Here is a 19,207-nt window from a genome sequence, read left to right on the forward strand (position 1 = left end):
CCGGGGCAAGGGATCGACAGGGGACCCATGGGTGATTTAACCGCACCGACCACACAATACACCCAAGTAAAATATGGCTTTTCCCCCTATGCATTTAAATACACTGAAACACGGTACCCTCCCCATCTGTGGTGCAGACACTTGGTCTCTGATCCCCGGTGTCTCCGTCTCCATCCACTCTGCTTGTTTACATGTTACCATGATGACTGTCAATAGCTCTTCACTGTCAGCTCTCTCGGACCACACCTCCGCCAATTCACTCCCCGTCAGACATCCCCGAGGTCTATTTTTCCGCTCTGCAAACATCATAAAACAGAAAACGTCCATGCTTAACATGGTGCCAGGGTGCCAGGAGATGGTTTATAAGGTCACGCTGTTGACTACGCATCAGGAAACTGTCACGAAGCGCTGTTTTATTGGGATTTGATGATTTTGTGAGCAAGAGCGATACCAGGTAGGTTAATATTACTGCCATTATAGGGCGTAGGCGCAGCGCCTGAGCAAACTCTAAAGCAATGTGCGTCCACTTATCATTATCCATCCTATAACCTAAACTGTTTTCCTCTTTATCCTGTTTTTTTTTTTTTTTTTTTTTTTTTTCATTTTGTTTAGAGCGCTTCATTCCTGTGTCACTAATCGTAATCAACGTGTTAGCATGATAGCAACATTAGCACAACCCTCAGTGTAGTTGCAGTCCACATTACTGTGTATTGGCAGTTGTAAGCCAACACTTAAAGTTAAAACTACATCATAATAATAAAGTTTATTTCTGTTAACATGTTAACTGACTAATAATGCTTCTTTTTTAATGAGACAGAACGTGGTTTCCTGGTTGAACACAACTTTGTTGAGCCTATGATGGTGACTCATTTTCTTTCAAAATTCAGCATACAAAAAACACCAACAACAACAACATAACTGCTGTGTGAAGTGACAAAAAGTCTGGCCACATGTGAGATTCACAAACAACATTTTGACAGTCATTTCGAGCATACTGCCCATTCACAAACATTTTTCTTCACGATTTCATGAGAAGCTTCGAACACTGTATAGGGTCCAAGGACGTTTCATTAAATCCTGGGTACTGTTGAAGACGGCGGCCCGCTCAGCACTAATTGGGGCTTTGAAGCCAAAAAAGCTTGACTTCCCCGGTATGAAATTACCCTGTCTTCAGCTGGGTGCGCTTGGCTAACTTGAATGGAGGTCTTCTAGACTTTGCAGATCTATTTATTGGACCGAATGGAGCAAATTCTGACAGTGCAACTAGTCATTTCAGGGGGTTTGTGACGCTAACAAAACATTATCGTCCGTACTACAGACGCTTCTTGCACAATGTAAGCTTATGGGCGAAAGTATTTGTGGGCCACGTCACGTTGTAATTACAGGGTTTGGCCACTTGGAAAACTGTCTTCAAAGCATGGAGCTTTTCCGAGGCATGCTTGGGTAGCCCAAGTTCATCATGGCTGACACAAATGCCCCCTCCATGTGTTTATAGTAGAGTAGTTTATTTGCATTTATGAAATGTACAGCTAATTAAGAAGGACTAGTACTTAAACAGCTCTTTAATACTTGAAATTAAATTGTGGTTTATGAATTTTAAGTCCACAGAACTCCTTGGAAACGCTTCAAATTAAGGTTACAAAATCGACTAGCTCTGCACCTGAGAAGACAGAACCAGCCTGAATAGGTTTTGGTTGTCAGCAGAACAACTTTGTTATTTGGCGATGCAGCTTCCTTGTTGTGTCCTTCAATTGTCCCTTGAGTCTGCCAAGGATTATACTCTATCTAACACATGTAAGTAACCACCCTTGGCTTTCTTTTCATCCACATTTTAGCCACCTTGCGAAGTTAACTCTACAGGGCTAGCAGCTGCACAATGCAGGCAGAGCTGGCTAACGTTATGTTCACACGTGATGCTAGCAGAGAAGTTGCCAGTCCACAACTTTGGTCAATGGAGAGTAACACAGCCGGGCTATGGTCTAAATGCATTCTGCAGAATGTCAATACGTGTATGTTTGTTTTTAATACCGTGTCATTTCGATGGCAATTCTCTGCGAGCTAAGGTTGCTAATTCCGTTAGCGCGTTAGCATGCCGGCGTGCGCATAAGCACGTTAGCACGCTAACCGGAACTAGTGCGTTAGCATGCTAGCAACATCAGTATAGCTCTCAGTGTGGTAGCATTCCACATTACTATGTATTGAAAGTGTACTTGGTTTTGCTACCCAACACCTTAAGTTAAAATTACCTCAGTATGATAAAGTGCTTATGTGCTTTTGGGTAAAGAGTAAAGAGAGTCAGAGTGACTAGGGAGGTAACAGTTGTGTTAGCTAGTGGTACTAACAGGTAAAACAGCCATTGTCAAGCTGTAAGGTCTCTCCTAAGACAGAAGGACTCAGACCTGCATTGTTTTGGATAAAGGGTGTGTATGTATGAGTGTGTGATACTGGAAAGCTACAGGTATTCAAAACTTAACCTATACGGTAATTATAGGGAATTCAATTAAAAGTACTTTTTGGGGTTAAATAGTTGTCTGAGACTCATAGAATTAATTATATATATATTCAAGCATGACTGCAGATAGTGTATTACTGTTCAACATTAATAAAACATTAATATAAATCATAGTCCCACACAGACTACAGCAACAAAAATGACTGTAGAGTTCAGCCCATTCTTCTATGATGCGATGGAAACAAAGCGTGGATAAAAAGTAATAGTGCTCTGTTTTATCATATTGGACAGTGCCTCTTTTGTTTATCATACTTCCTGTATGTCATGGTAACCAACAATGTCATATGTTACATAGACATTCAAAGATGCTGTCCTGCCCTCTGAGTCCACATGGAAGTGTGTGTCACAGCTAAATGGCTGCAGTACCGATATCAAGAGGAAGTGACCGGCATAGCAAGAATATTCAACGGAGGTGAGGCAACAGCATGAGCACACCAGTCTCATCTTTTCTTATTTGCCAACAAGACCATTCACTTGCTCCTCATTGAGGCCTACTGTTTGAGTCATAGGTTTTACTCCAGCAAGACTTGAAGCACCTGAATTTAATTTAACTGCCTGATACATCTTGGATTTTCAGTTGTACTTGTACAAAAAAGTGACAGTGTTTAGTTCAAGTGTATAGTTCCCAGAGATCCATTTTCGTCAGTCAGTTGTCAGTTGTCAACTTTGCCAAACCTCCGTCTTCTGAGACGGCAATTATTTTGCTTGCTATTAACGAATAAAAAATGGTTTCCCTAAAGTAACGTTATGTACATACCTTTCATGGTCTAACATAAGGCAAACTTATTCCAGTCATTATGATGTGAACCACCTGCTCTCTCCAGCCAACCGACCACTGCTGTGTGAACGCGTCACAAACCGCACGCCGCTTATGATCTTTTCCCGGGAAAGTCGCCACCGACACCCACTTTGGTATTACAGCAAATGCAAGGGCTTACATCAGCAGGCCATAGGCTCAATCATCATTGTGTTACCTCATTCAGCGATGGATAATGACTTAACAGATATTTATGTGCACGAAAATATTTGAGATTATGACTTTAACATACATATACTAACAATTGTAAGCAACTTTTTAAAGACACATGAATGCTTAATTTAAGCATGGGGTATTGACTGGCAATTTTTATGTCGTAGAACAAAACAGGAAAATGTCTGCTTAAAATAAAGCTTCTGTCAACCACAGGCCTTATTTCAGGCATCTAACCGTAAAAAAAATGACCTTGAGACGATGAAACCGGAAGTGCAGAAATGCTAACCGATTCATGGGTTTTAGGACTCATTCCTGCAGCACTCTATTATCCGTCCTGGGGTTTGGTAATCAGTCAAGGCAAAAGGAAAACAAAAATATTTTGGGACAAAAAATTATAAAAGAAATGATTTATTGTTTTATGTAAATTTGAATACCTGCCATAAAAACACTTCTTTACTGTTTTGGTGAAAACAGGAAAAATATAACCAGGGTTTTCCTCTGGCTGCACAGCACCTAAACCCTCCAAAAATACAAGAAAACCCTAAATATAAAATGTTTTAATATTAACAACAATAATTGAACATTTAGAAAGTGTATAGCCACACATGAAAACAAGGAAGAATAAAAGGTGTTGCCAGTCTCTGGCAGATTTTGATTTCTCGGCAGAGTCAAGCTAACCCAATCCTAATGGGTGAAGCAGAAATGCTGAGAAACATTTTTCACCATAACACCTCTCTGGGGTGTCTGGACGTACACGTGTGCTGACCGCAGCAGCTCCCCCACTTAGTTTTATTGCACGGGGTCGTAATGTTCTTCCTTGCGTTGTTCTACCGGCTTTTCTTCTCTATAGTTGCACATAATACTGCCAAGGACTAATTGGCATGGTTACATATTATTCGACTGTATCTGGTTCTGTGTGTGTGTGTGTGTGTGTGTGTGTGTGTGTGTGTGTGTGTGTGTGTGTGTGTGTGTGTAAAAACCAGACACAAACCAGCCGAGAGAGAGAGACAGGGTTGCTTTGGCAGAACGTCTGGTTCATGCCCCCGCTAACCGCAAGTAGTCGAGATATATCGACACTTCCTGTGCATTATGGGATACCGTGCTGGCAATAAACAGAAACAGAGGAAATCTGAAATGAGGTGACTGAGACTTTTTATGACTTGTCGTCCTCGCGATGCACAGGGTCTGCGGCATTAATTTCAAAGCCCAAACATATACATATAACCTGCCGCATATCATGCATTTTTCTTATTGTTTGCAGCTGAAGAACACGAACACACACTGAGGTTTTTCACATGGGAAAGCTGAACTACCTTGTGATTGATATAGCCTCCAAGGTTAAACACACTTTAATGAGAAGTCCTCCTCTCCTCCCTTCTTCTTTAATCTCTTTTTTTGCCTGCTGATCTGGCTCATTGTTCAGAAAACATGGCCTGAATCAGAGAGGTAAGTTGATGATGATGAGCTCCATTTATTCCCAGAGCGTTGACATATTTGCTACCATAACCATCAATAACTCACTCCCCTGAGCCTGTTGAGTGTGTGTGTGCGCGTGTGCGTGCGCGTGTGTGTGTGTGTGAGAGAGAGAGCATGCATCAGAGTATGTGAGCACATGTCCTGCCTGTTGATCATCTTTCCACAGCACGAGCCAATATACTCTGGATAGGCATTGTGCTAACCTGGATGGATGTGTTGCAGTGGCTGGTGTTAGCTGACAGCAAGCTATTGTTATCTTTCTGTACAAGAACTTGCGTACCTTTTATTCTTCCCAAAAATGCTTTGGTGTAATCTGATTTAGGGGTTGCTATGTAAGGGATAAAGTCAGAGAATTACATGACATGCTGTTTTTCACAGTATTTATCCAAACCATCTTTAAATGATTAGATTAGCATGGGTGGCCACGGCAGGAAAGGAAACCCATGCCAGCTAGCTGTAGGCTAATAAATTACTAATAAAAAAATGGGCCAAAGAAAATAAAATATCACTGCAAGATTTAACTCATTTTTTTTATGTCACCGTGGACACTGACCGACCAGCTGACTTATGGTTTAATAAAAGGCTGATCTCATCCTAATACATCAGTGCAACTCCCCACATTTATATTTTTCCATGTCACTTCCTGGGCTCTTGAAAACATTAAGACTGAATCTTCATCCCTGCTGCTTCCATCCTAATGATCCTCCAATCCTCTTTGATTTGGTTCTGGCTCTGATATCAATAAGCTTGATTTGGAAAGGAATAACTGAGGTCATCCTGTGAACTGGAACTGGATCCACTGATACTGTTTGGATAGGTGCACAGTAGGCCTTGAGAGATGTACAATGTAGCTGTAACCATTTTTTTTTATTGCATGCTTACTGAGCCACCGCTGTGCTTTGGCTTCGTCCTCCCGACGAATTATTTGGTGGAAAGAAATTGCGGATTGAAAGATGAATTTATACAAATATTTCTCATAAGTCCATTTGTTTGAGCCAAATGGTAGTTTCAAAAGGGCAAAACTGAGGTTAAAATGAAACAATATTGGCCCATATGTAGTATCTATTGTATGTAGCACATTCCTTTCAATTCATTATAATGGTTTTGATGATAAAAGCTATACACATTGCGCACAATTACAGAAAACGTATATTGCCATTCCTAGTTTACTGTAGCACAATCAGCTACGCTAAAAAGGGCAAAGACGCTAACGTACACAGTATGGCTAGACCTTTTTCTTGCATTACTTAAATATATTATACGTAAGATTTCAACATTTAAATGTCTAAAAATAAATAAAAAGAACGGAATTGTATACTTACAAAATTATCCCAAATGTTTCCAACAATGTTTAAACCATTAACCTTTGGTGTGTATCCAGATAAACGGCTGGATCCAGGAACACTTTCTGTAACATTGCGAGATTGGACGTATTTTTATTTTTATGTGACTGGTATCTGTGAGTGGGTACAATTTAATTAACATCAAAAATAAAAACCTGATCTAGTGCATTTCTATTTTTATTTTTTTGATGAGGGATTAGGCTTGATTAAATTGAAGGGGAGTGTTGGTCCTTGGCGGAGTTGCATGCAAATTGAAAAGTTGTATGTCACATCAAACTATGCTTTTTTGGGCTCATTGCATACTACAGCACATTGTACTTAAATGTGTTAATGAGGTTTAGTCACAGATTTGTTTGCTAGCTTGTGCACTGGGCCTACAATAATGCTGTTTTGTCAGGTCGTTGGTTTGAAATATTAAGGATACATGAGGTGTTGTGAGAGTTCATCTCCTTACTGACAAGAGAAGCCATGAGAACCTTTGCATCACTAAGCTGTGAAAACATATTTTACTTGATCTTTAGTTCTGTGTTTCTGTAGAAAACTGTTTGAAGTGCTGATCGATAACAGATGTTGCTCTTGTCCATTTTGTCAACCTTCATATATCCAGTTTAGAGATTCTTGAGGTCAGAGTATGTCACTTTCGCTTTCCCCAAACACATTTTTCCAGCATGGACTCAAACTAGCATCTCTCCAGCCACAGGCTTGACTTTCTGCCCATTAGGCCACAGCTCATGTTCTTTGTTCTCTCCAGGATGTTCCTGCATGAAGCTGCTTGTTGGACCACTCTGCCAAAACGTTAAGCCACTGTGACAGTTACTGGCAACAGAGAGCAGAAGCCCTGCGTGAGTTATAGAAGATCACCACATGTGCGAGCCCACTAGCGTGAGTTATACTCCCCCTGCTTCTTGTTGTCTTTTGATCACAATTTATCGCCGAGTGTTTTGGGTCGACCTTACCTCCTGACACACTGAACAGAAAAGAGAGGGTGAGATTATGTGAACATGCTTTATATTGTTGCTTAATAACCGGGATGGGTGAAGTCATTTGTAGTGTACAACATGTCAAATTATGAGGGAGTTTTTCTGGCGATACACATTTGTATGAATTTGTAAATTTAATTTTTGAACTTTTGCTTCACCGGAGTCTAAGTTTAGCAGAGATAAGTTGCATATGTGTGGCTTCAGAAAGTGTGTAACAATAGTAGCTGGACTAATTGTAGCAGGACAGGAAGCAAAGAAAATTACTAGACCAGACATATATCTCGAACAGGGCTGCTGGAAGTGAGGCCTTCGTTGGCTACTTTAAGGATCAATGTAGCCTGCAAGATGTTTGAAGTGAAAAAGAATATCCCAAATTATCGTGGTAAGGCACTCTTCAAAGTGAAATTCCACCAATTTAACACACTAATACTGCGCATATGAAAAAATTATGAAGCTGCTTGTGGTGCTAGAGGAAGCTGCATATAATCTGATAATTTGCCTCTAGGGATGAAAGTGTCTCAGTTGTATTTTGGGTAATTTAGGTGCCAAATTTTGCTATAACACTGTTTGACTCCTAAAGAAAAAAAGAAATCGATACAGGAGAACGAGAGATAACACCTTTTTTAGTCCATGCGTTCTTTTTCTTTTTTCTGTAGTCACAAAGGCTTTATACTACTTTTTTTTCATATGCAGTTCACCAGACCTATAAACGCACTTTAATGTGTAAAATTGGTGGGATTACCCTTTGAACGTGTGGGATACATAATTTTTTATGAATTATTGTTTATAGTATACGCATGGCTGGCAAAGTGAAACTGTGCAGGAAGATATTCAATTATGTGAATTTGGGATCCTAATCCCATCTTGAATCGTTTCCATATAATAGGAGCTTGCTTCTTGTCCGTGACACACATTTCATTGTTGGCCCTCCAAGGGAAAAAGTTTGAGCAGCCCTGATCTACAGCAACCAAAGTGTGTCCGATAGACTAAGTGTCCATGCTTCTCTTAGACTTCAGTTTAGCACCTTACACACTCAAGCAGTGGTGCTCTCATCCTCTTGTCCTTTGGCCACTGGTTCCCCAGATGTTGTAGCCATGAACAGGGGGAAAAACTAAACAGTCAGGGTAGCACTGATGAGTCACCAGCCTAATGGACCAATGGTATGAAACCTGATATGGGCTGCGTCTGCCTTGAGAGGGTAGTTTAGTGAAAACATTGTCATTACTACAACCTGAGGCCTCCCAGGCCAGGACCTCATGCGGTGACCAGTGTGCCAAGAAATGAAGGAGAGGAGAGGGACAGGACGGGCTCTACATGATACAATCGGGGATGGATGGAGTCCAGTTTCAGACAGCGAGAGCAGGGAGGAGGGAGAAGGACAGGGCCAAAGTCTTTGTTTTATCTGGAGCGAACAAGATACTTGCATCATAGCAGCTCTCCAAGAATAATGTCAAAACCTGATGACTCAAAGAGAAAACAGGGAGTTGATGAAAATAAAGCTTAGACTGTCTCGCCTGGTTAGCACTCAAACCTTGGAGCAGAGTGCGAAAGTGGATTTTGGACAACAGATTTGTTTGTACATCATTATCTTATTTATGTTTCGTTTACATTTTCTATTTGCTGCGAATTCAAGTAGGCTACCAAAATAATGGAAGCAGACAGTGTGAAATTGTCTGAGTTATGTAACACAGCTAATGGCACAGTACATCTTAAGTAACAAACTGTCACCTGTCACTCAGCATTTTGTGTTCGACCTCAGTTCAGAAAATAACTAATTTGACTGTGCTAACCTGTGTGTTTATACAACACTGTGTGTGTGTGTGTGTGTGTGTGTGTGTGTTCACAAGGAATTTCACTTTACACTGTATATTTGTTGAAATATTGCTAATGTTATTCAACATCCCCAAGACAAACCGGGAGGGGGATCAACCTTTTCTGCCTTGTCAGCATTCAGCACTTACTCTAGAACTTTGTCAGCTGAAAATTAGTTTCTCCATTTCAGCAAACATTGGCTCAAGTGTAAAACACACAAAAGGTGTCTGCAGACCAGCTGCAGGAAATGCATTGAGGGAAACAACCATGAATATTAAATGTTTAATAAACAAGCCTTTATTTAATAGATGTAGGGTTTTATAATGACATGGCCTGGTTTGATCTGGCTAGACAGAGATTTAGTTGGCAAGTCATGTTTGCAGGTATGCACAGAAAAACAAACTAAAAAAGACTGTCACATATATGGTTAAAATGCAATATGAATATATGCAAGTATCAGTTACTAGTTGATTATCATGGAGGGTTAGCGTTAATTGGTCTCAGTGAGCAAACAAATCTTGTCTACTGCTTACAATGGCTGACATGTACATGTAGCACCTAGAATCAGCAGGAGGTATGAAACTGAAATCTAAACACAGTTTATGTGTAATGGCAGCTCAATGTTAATGTGCAACATCCCGCTCCACCTGCACCCTTTATCTGAGCCCCTCCTTACTTATTAAGCAGTATAGTCTTGATTTATAACTGGTACTAACTTTAGAATAGAGCCTGCAACAAATTTGGTATGTCTGCCTTTTCACCCCGAGGGTCACGAGCAGTGGCATGTCATCACTGCAGTACCCCCAGTCACTCACACAAAAGTCTCTGCTTCATGTCCCCAGTATGCCACTGCATTAAGACTGAGACAGTGTGTGAATGTGTGTGGGGGGATGTGGGTGTTGGGTGATGGAAATGTCCTGTAGTACTATAACTTTCTGCTCCTCCAGTCCTGATGATGGTGGACAATAGATTTTTTAAAAATCTTGCTTGTTGTTGGTCGACACATAAAGCCCTGCTACCATACTTTTTTTTTCATATGGTGTGTTCACATTTATATATCTAGTCCGCATGTTCTAATGTACAGTATGATATATGATGGATACTGCCTACAGAGTGGGTCAGAGGAGCACAGTGAGGGAGAGCTGTGCTAATGCCTCTGCTCATTCTCACTATCTTAAAATGACAGAACCCCAACCCTAATTCTGTGAGACACTGGTTCAAGGATGTGTCTATTGAATCAAAAAGATACAAGCGACCTATCACAAGGTGTGCAGATCTGGTAATTGTTCAACTTCCTGCAAGATACTTTATCGACACAGAGGGAGTTGAATTGCTTAGGAAAGGGGTGAAAAATACTGCCACATAATACCAGAGAAATATCCTTAGCTACTATCACACATATCTAGAAGTCTTGTAAAGCTGATGTCTGAATCCATATAGAAAAACAACTAAATGGTGTTTTCAAGTGTGATTTATTTTTATTCCAAAGAATTTAATACTCACTTGTTTTGCCAGAAATCTGTGAACTCAAGATCAGGCATTCCTGTGACCTGTGTTTTTGCAACTCAGATTTATTTTTGAATAGTTGTAAAGATGATGAATAGATGAAATGGTTATGGAGCAGACAAGCGGCAGTAGCAAAGAAATTCATTGCATGCATTACAGTACAAGCATCACTGATCTGTTTTACAACATAATTGAATCGACCATGTGTGATTCAAAAGAGCATTGCCAGTAATGTACTGTATAAATAACCACACAGCAGACCGAGTGAAAAACGTACAATGGAAACAACAAAGTGCAGAGAGCAGAGGGGGAGTCAGTGGTTGGAGAAAGTGCACCTGAGGCGATGAGTAAACTCTAATGTTCTCACTTCTGATGTCATTGGCAGGGGTGCACCCACCGATGAGCAGCCAGCCCACTCTTTCCTGCCCTGGCAATCCGAAGGACACCCGTGGGAGAGAGACGTCAGCGTCACCACAGCCGTCCGCCGCCGTCACCATCATCAACACTAACATCATCATCATCTGTGGAAGGTAGGGTCCATATAGCTTTCATCTGTCCATTTTTACCTACTTAGGATGAGTGATTTGGTACCTGCCTCTCTGAACCTGTTTGTCTGACCCTTGTTTTCATTTTCTGATTCCTTCACACACACCATACCTAGTCCAAATACACTTCTTAGCAACACTAATGCCAGTCAAAGTGCTTCCTTTCTTTGGTTTATTTTTATTCCGTAGAACTGCTGTGTCAAAGACTCAGTTGGCATCCAAGCTTTGTCTCAAATTTTATTACTAAATCCTGCTAAAGTGGCAGCAGATGACACGTCTGGTGTCCAAATGCAGACTGCAGTGAGATGCTGAAATAATTTTACATATTACAGCAGAAACGGCCAGAGCAGCATAGGAACGCTTCCTACTTTTTGTATAAAATATTAAAGTCCACACTTAATTTTCTGTTTTTACTTGATTTTTTCTTCTTTCCTATGATGGGATTTCACCTCCCTCTTGTTTTCCTTCTCTCTTTTTCCCCCCACTTATCCTTCCTGTCTCACCGCAGCCATTCTCTATTTGGGTTATATAGCTTGGATTAGACAAGCCAGGATTTACACACACAGGAAAGATAAGGGGACATTTTTACGGCACAACCACTATTTTAAAGGTGCGCACGAGAGTCGAGGAACCATTTTTAGACTGTAGACATGGCTGGAAAATCGGTGTAAGCTACTAAAAACTAGGTTGTAACATTTTAAGGCCTCATGGCTTTTCATGGAAATGCCTCCCCATACAGAAAATGTACCACATGAATCATATAGCTATTAGCATGGTTGTCTGTATCCAGGCAGGGGGGACTCATATTAGATATAATTCTCTATTTAGTCACAGATTTGAGTCTAAAGTTGTGCACGTTTTTTGTGTATGTCAGAATCAAATTATTCACCAAACTGAGGTGGCAAGTCTTGACTAAAAGCTCTGAAGGCCCATTGCTTCATAAATATACCATCTCCATGGGGTGGTCCTCCTAAATTCCTAAACTTAGCCCAAGCCCTTTATCTCTCAAAGTGTGTTGTATTGCTGCTTTCAGATTGGCCAACATCTAATGACTTACATGACAGGGCGAGCACCAGCTAATGAAAAACTCTCATGATCTTATTCTAACATTGTTAACTTGGGACAGTAAAATAACCTGAATGTTTTGGTTTAAGACCAGCCAGATAGATTATTTAGGGAAAACCCTAACTGCAGGCAGGCTGGGTATTTTCAGAGCGATGGGTGGGAAAACTGGCTGTCAGGCTAATGGACTTTCAGTCCGACGGGACATTTGTTGGGCCATTGGGATGTCGTAATAATTGGCCATTGAAACAATGGGGAGTCCCTGATTTCAAAGCTATTTTCCATGCAGGTTTTGGTTTGATCCCAAAAGCTTTGAATCTCAGAAACCTCAGCTTCAGGCCAATAACTAATTGCCTCTGATTAACAGTCCTGCAGTGTCAACTCAGTTCAGTACTGGTGTGAGTTAGGGCTGCAGCTATCGAATATTTTTAGAATCGAGTATCCTACTGATTATCCCATCGATTAATCGAGTAATCTAATAAAAAAATAATTTTGCATTATTAAACAACAATACCAAATAATGCATAACGAAAATGACAGGCCTGTTAAATAGACCAAGGAATTGGCTTTTATTCCTGAAAAAACGTACAGGTATTCTTTCCAACTATTCCTAACACCGGGAGTAAGGGTGTGTGTTTGTTTGTGTGTGTTTGTTTGTGTGTGCACGCGAGCATGAGGGAGAGTGAGAGAGAGACGAGATGAGTGTGTGTGTGTGTGGAAAGGAGTTATTTGGTTAAGGCTATTACTCTCTTGCAATTTAACACAACTTAGTTTCCACATCTTAACATGATATCAAGTCAAACCTACATCAGGCTACAGCTTCTACATATACCATACTAGAATACAACAAGCGATAGTAGGCTACATTAAATTAGCTAATTAGCTTGTGTAGGCGACGCTTGGTGAGCTGGTGCTAACAACTGGATGCTTTTGGTTCAGATGTTGAATCATTGTTGACATGGTATGCGAGTTCTGCTTTGCAGTAGACACATGGGACTTTATTATCTTCTTTTTTTTAAGTGTGAAATGATCCCAAATTTTTGACTTTCTCTGTCTTTACGGACAGTTTCTTGGCTCTCCACCATCGCCAGCTCAATTCTGAACGTAGCTGTGTGTATCCGCAATAACAGTCCGTGTGGAAAAATAATCCCTGAGCTAAGCAGGCCACATAACGCAGGTGATAGGAATTAAACGGAGCCTTAAGGCAGAGATTTTGCTTCGACCATTTTTTGTAATCAAATTATTCAAGTTACTCGAGTAATCATTTCAGCTCTAGTGTGAGTATGTGAAGCACTTATTTGGAAGTTCAATCCACTTGGTAGAAAATATGTTTTGTTTCCCCACAACCTCCTAACAGTTCAGTTTCAATCCAGTTCACAACCATACTAGTGCAGTTTCATATGGGTCGATATCTATGATTATTGATCAATTTGAATTACATGTCCTGTTTTTATCATTTTATCATTATCAAGGTACAGAGCAAGGAAAAAACAACAAATAAAATTGTATAAATAAGTAAACTGAAAAGGGATGTGGCTGTTTAGAAGCCAGGGCTTATATCTAATAGGTTTTCCATTGGTTTGCATGTAATGCATACATGTGAAACAATGGAACATTTGATCGCAGTATTTTCTTTTGGCTCTTGATGATGTGTCTTTTGCTGATACATACCACTGTCGTTTTACCGCCCAGGCCTAATCTCTCCTCCACTTACCAAAAAACAGCGGCTGATCTGAGACACACTCGTTGTGCATACAGAGCCTGAATTTCAGTCACTAGCACCAAACTATGTATCAAAACCCCCTTAAATCAGTGTACATTTTGTTAAATCAGACATACAACTAGTTGAGTATCATCTAAATGTTACAATGTCAGTGACATTTTGTGATAAATACCTTACTTGTTGCACCTTTACAATGTTACACAATATGAAGTCTGAAAAACAGTCTTGCAGATCCTGTGTTCTGGCTCCAGTCGTAGACAGGAGTTCCCCAGCGGTCCGGTGTACTTGTTGGTGACCTGCTGTCCTGTGTGGTAACGGTGTCAGTGGGACACTGAGTCCTCTGTGCAGCAGCAGCACACTGGCCTGTTGTGACTGTGGCTCGTTAAACAGAGGCCCTGTATGGCCCTTCATGACTGGCACGTGTGTCCTCTCCCTCTGCTGCTAAATATAGTGGCAACAATGGTAGCGGGGAAAGCCTGTTGAGAAGGAAACCTGACCTCAGATGATATCAGCTTTCAGCTTATGAATAAAGCTCAGAGATGTTTAATTTTCCACTGATGGTAGAGAGGCTGAATACTAAAGGAGGACTGTTTACCTTGTTCTATCCCTTCATATGTAATTTGTATCAATTTTGATCAGCAGGCGAAGAACATTTAGAACATTTATTGCAAAGATTATTTTTATTTTCCTATATGTTATTTCGTAAAACTCCTTCTGATGATTGACTCTTTATTTAACCTATATTCACGTGGTCTGCATGTAAGAGTCGTTCTGCTTTATCAGGCTCAATGCCAAAAGCACCAACTGAGGGTCAACACAATACAATATGTTGACCCTTCAAATCCTCCCACACAGGGGTGGAACCATTAGAACAATCCCTGGTGGAATATATCATAGTTAAAGCTCTTAAACTCAGTTGCTCAAATACTCCCATGCAGACTGGCCTGGACGTCTGTGCACCTCCCTGGTGGTCCGCTCGGCTGAAAGACGGTGATTAAATTATCATCGTCAATCGGAATCGCTGCGCTGAGTCTTGATATGGGGCAGCCGGCGTTAAGTAATGGCACGTTCCTCGATGAGAGGATCTGTCCTTGGCTGGGAAAGAGCGGAGGGGCTGTACAAGCTCAGGCAGTGAACTGCAGCTATTGAATGACCTTTTTCTCCTTAGGCCATCATTTACCCAGGGGGCTGGGGAATGATTGGCCAAATTAAAGAGAAAAGACTTTAACATGTTTTTAATCTTGCAGTTAAGTATAAAAACCCGAAAAGGAAAACTAAATAGCATCAACTTCCATTAATACCAATTGATACCTCAGGAAATTAAAAACTAGTGTGTAGGATAACAAAATAGTCAGTGGCTTTTCAGTGTTAAATTTAGGATATCACATAAATAAAGTACTACCAGACATATTGTCATTAACATGCTAAAAGTCATGTAACAGTGTTTTTCTATTTACTTATCCTTCACATTTGTAATATTGGCAAGAAACTGACTGTTATGGAAGGAGTAGCATGATATTGTGTTAAAATACTAATAAGAATATTTCTGATTCATTAAGCTGTAACCAATATTAAAATGTTGTATAGTCACAGCAATCTAAACGATGTATGATATGTATTATCTGTTCAGTTATATGGGTTACTTAATGATTTCAAGATTTTAAAAACTAAAGAAATGAATAACTAGAGCTGACATATGAATGTAGTTGAGCATATTAAAGTACAAAATGTTATCTCTAGAGTGTAGTCAAATACAAGTAGAGTAGTAGGTGATCCCTCAGAATAGTACCTCAGTATGTATAGATTTACTGAGTTACATTTTACCACCAGTTGTTATTTTTGTTGACAGTTATTCAATATATATTGTTTTTAATAAACTGATCACATCAAGATGAAAGGGGTCAAAAAATATTTAAAAAATTGTATTTAGTACTAAAAAATGCTTTTTGCTTGATTTTACTTAAACCTCTCAGGCTTATTGTCATACTTCACATGAAATAATCTGGAAAAAAAATATAAACAAATTACTCTCTTATCTCTCTTAAAGCCCCTGTACGGAGTTTTTTACTGGAAATAGAAAAGTCTCTGGTTTCTGCTGATGTGTCTCTGTTACCTACAACAGCAAATGAGCCCATCAGCGTGAAGATACGCTTTTTCTAAGTAGTCTAATTCTATTCCTCTGAAAGGCCTTGGTCGGGTCGGACCACTGACGAAACGATTTACGGCAGTCAGACCGGAACTGACGACATTCAGGATACGGCATAGCTGTTTTGTTGCTATGCTAGCCAGTGCTAACCGAGCTAAAACTTTTGTCATGGCTGATAATGAGACAAAGAAAAGAAAAAGAATTCGAACCGAAGACCAACGAAACGCCAAGAGGGAATCCGATCGAGCTAGGGCTAAAACACGGATAAACATTGGCGATTCCTTCCAGAGATGGAGAGAGTTGCGGGGCTTGAAGGGAGGGTCGGATCCAGAATTTGCCCGATTCCTCCTAGACAGGTTTGTACATTTTATTTCATTTATGAAATGTAATGCGGGACGTAGTTTACAGCAATACATGAATTTATGTTGTTACAACAAAGCTGGCTAACGTTACCACTAGATTAGCTCAAGATACTACACTCGTGAAAACGACAACAAACGTCTTAGATCACGCATCCATTTCAGCTGTGTGATCAGCCCAGCCGACCTGCAACGATGCATCGGTAATATCCTCTGTCATTATAAATGATTCAGTTTCTTACTTAGAACAAAACATCCATCACAATCACTGTGACTTTGCTGTAACGCTAGCTCTGTAGCACCGTGGGTAATATATATAGCTGGGAAATTGCAGTGCAACAGCAGCATTACTTTGTTTCACCGGCGGCATATTATATTAAGTAGAAATACAAATAGACACATTACCTCGTCCATATGCACGCTGCAGGTAGCTGCTAAAAAAAAAAAAATAATAAAAAAAAAAGTTTTCAAAGCAAGTCCCGTCATCTTTCCGACGTTTCCAAAACAAATCTACACGCGCCGGCCAGACAAACGTCTTCACGACAGTGGGCGCCAGAGCTCATGGGAAATGCAGTCTCCATTCCGGCAAAACACTACCGCTTTCGTCCAGCGGGGCCGCCAAAATCAACACTAAATGAAAAGTCTGTACTGGGGCTTTAAGTGGTCTCCAAGGGAAGTCACAATTCAAAAAGTTTGGAAATCATTGTTATTAGTTGCTAGAAATAAGAATTCACAGTTTCGACAGCCCAGCTTGTACAAGTTTCCTAAAGTACTACTACTTAATACTTGTTGATTAATTAACATCCAGAAACATTTGCTCTGAGAGTTTCATACCAATATGAAACATTTATATGATGTTGAAAAGAGCAACATTAATTGTATAATGACAGAAAAGCACACTCTCTAAAACAACCTACGTTGTACTCTACATCAATGTATTGTAGGGATGAAATGGTTTATGAAAACCGTCTGAACCACTCAGTTCGACTGTCTTAGTTCGGTTTGCGTGTGTCGCATTCAGTTCATAGGCATGCGCAACTTCTTTTTCTCCTTTTCTAACGAGGCGAAGCGTTAACAATCCAGAGCAGCAGGGGGCGGTACTAAGCTTGATGCCAACCGCCAGTAAAGAAGAAGAAAGAAATGTAATAGATAGTAATAGAGTGTCTTTGGGTCAGTTGTGGAGACATTCGTGGGCATGGCGAGTGGGAAAGAGTCAGCGCTAGAAGATGCGCCAGCAGCACTGTATAGGTCTGCTTTATGGGACCAATTTGCATTTAGAGTGACCTACGATGACGGCGGTAAGAAAGTTGTTGACAAAAGTGCGACAGTGCGCAAGTATTGTGCAACACGTGTTGTTTATGCTAACAGTAAGACGACTAACATGTCAGCTCATCTGCGAAGACATCATCCCAGTGAGACAATTGGCAGCGCAAAGAGGAAAGCGAGAGAGTCGATAGGACACCTTCTACTCCCCTCAGCTTTCAGACAGGGCAGACTGCATAATGAAAGGAGTGGGGTATTTCATAGCCAAAGACATGCAGCCTTTTGCCACGGTGGAGAGTGCGGGATTTCGTTGTATGATTAAAACACTCGAGCCACAATATAAAATCCCCTCCCGCAAACAGTTCAGCAACAAAGTAATTCCCGCACTTTATGAAGAGACCCGACGAGAAATTGTTAAAGAGTTGTCTGACATAGCCTATGTAGCGCTTACTAGTGATGGATGGACCTCCAGGGCTACTGAAAGTTTCCTGACTGTGACTGCCCATTATGTTACCTCAGAATGGGAGATGAAAACCTCCGTTTTACAGACGCGCCCCCTTTATGAAAGCCATACAAGCGAGCATCTCTCTGAAGCACTGACGGAAGCAGTGACAGTTAGGGTTAAAGATACGTTTGTCAAAGATAACTTACTTTACCAAATAAATGAAAAGCATGTTGGAACTAGCAATGTCCCTTCTCTTACAGTGCCAGAATCTTACCTACTTTTAACCTAAGACTGTCACAATGGTGTATCAAATGTCAGCCTGCCTCATTCTTTCAGTTTTAACCTGACTATACCAGACATTAAGGATTTTTCCAACGATCAACATATAACAAACTGAACACCATGACCGCAAAACCGTGATATAAACCGAACCGTTGATTTTGTGAACCGTTCCACCCCTAATTTACTGCAGATCCTAATATATATAAAGTAGACTGTGATACATTTTTAGATTTGTAGCTTAAAATCCACACCTAATATCTCTGCTCATAGCCTATTTTTATTCAACACACAGGATTTATTTACATTTCAGCCCAGTGGTTAACTCCCAGCCCTCCCCAGCCTCTTAAGTGTCTTGTTATCTCTGTTAGGTGTGTTTGGCCAAGAGTGTGAGAGCTGGACGCTGTATGGGCGTCTTGTTCCACGTGTTTGCTTTTCGCCACTGGAGTGGCTAGAAGATGGATGAGTCTTTCAGTCCCGATAACTCTGGTTTTTTGCCACCATTAGCTACCGAGCAGGCTAACACCCCCTGTGATCTCCCTTCATCTCAAATAGACTGGAAAATCTAAGATTGTAGAGCTGTCAGGAGTGACCACTTCTATATTCAGTCCAACCATGATGGACAACCCGGCTTCATTGCCAGCAGCCTCACTACTTCTCAGTGTTGATTTTCTCTCGCTCTCTTTTCTCGCTCTTTCATACCTAAAACACATGCGCGCAAACACGCACACACACAGACACACTGCCTGTTAAGAAGAAACACAGCAATGGAGGAAGGCAGTG

The 19,207-nt window shown here is 40.7% G+C and overlaps 1 long non-coding RNA gene across 6 annotated transcripts in view; it reads left to right on the top strand.

The window, feature by feature from the left end:
• Positions 1–1,458: 1,458 nt before the first annotated feature.
• Positions 1,459–19,207, top strand: part of LOC115571641 (uncharacterized) — a 203,008-nt gene continuing 185,259 nt past the window's right edge. For 5 of the 6 annotated variants that reach the window (XR_003981955.1, XR_003981957.1, XR_003981958.1 and 2 more), the window contains exons 1-4: positions 1,459–1,794; positions 2,808–2,924; positions 7,056–7,186; positions 10,988–11,132. This is a non-coding gene — a long non-coding RNA (uncharacterized LOC115571641). The remainder of the gene's footprint in view (positions 1,795–2,807; positions 2,925–7,055; positions 7,187–10,987; positions 11,133–19,207) is intronic. The other variant, XR_003981960.1, reaches the window with a different exon arrangement.

The sequence above is a fragment of the Sparus aurata genome, chromosome 20 (genome assembly GCF_900880675.1).
Source record: "Sparus aurata chromosome 20, fSpaAur1.1, whole genome shotgun sequence".
NCBI lineage: Eukaryota > Metazoa > Chordata > Actinopteri > Spariformes > Sparidae > Sparus > Sparus aurata.